Source organism: Suricata suricatta, chromosome 16, assembly GCF_006229205.1.
Source record: "Suricata suricatta isolate VVHF042 chromosome 16, meerkat_22Aug2017_6uvM2_HiC, whole genome shotgun sequence".
Classification (NCBI taxonomy): domain Eukaryota; kingdom Metazoa; phylum Chordata; class Mammalia; order Carnivora; family Herpestidae; genus Suricata; species Suricata suricatta.
Window position 1 is genome coordinate 31,332,775 of NC_043715.1, and position 712 is coordinate 31,333,486.

The window sequence follows — 712 nt, forward strand, 5'->3', positions numbered from 1 at the left end:
GCGTGTGGGCGTCGGACGTGGAACTGTCTGCTACCCCAGCACTGAAATTAGTGGGGCCGTGGGGGTGTGGATCAGGCCACAAAAAGGCTAAATGCCTCACTGTGTCCTCCCCAGTGCTGAGAAATGTGGCTAATGTGGAAGCCACTGGAAGGATGCACCCAGAGTGGGATTCTGTACCTTTTCCCCGGTGGTGTGAGAGAAGGTGGCAGAGTTCTGCCTTGAACCGCACGCCCATGTCTCCCCAAGCACCCCACCTTCCTCAAGGAAGTTGCCTCACCTTGTCTTCTGGGAAATGTTCCAGTTGGAGAAACCCTTCTCTGGCCTCCCTCCCAGAGCTCCAGTATCTGTTTCATGTTGACCTTGAGTTTTTCATTCCCTTTGCGGTACAGCTGGCTGGAGGGGGCTTTTCAGAGCCACCGGCGTTCAGGGCTTGGCGGCCTCTTCCCAGGTGTAATTTGTGGTTTGGGCAAGCTGGTCTTGCTTCGAGGAACAAGAGGCACAGGAGTGGGGACTGGCTTAGGACACTCTCCAGACTCAGAGAAGAAATGCGTGAACGTCAGCTTCACGGCACCCGTGCCTTTGACCCTCCCGCAGACCATGGCCAGGTGACCTCTCCACATTGCTGAAGAGGAGGCCCAGATGGAAACTGCAGGTGGGGGGGGTGGACAGCAGTGGAGGGTGAGTTCCCCATCAGGCCTCCTGCCCGCTCCCC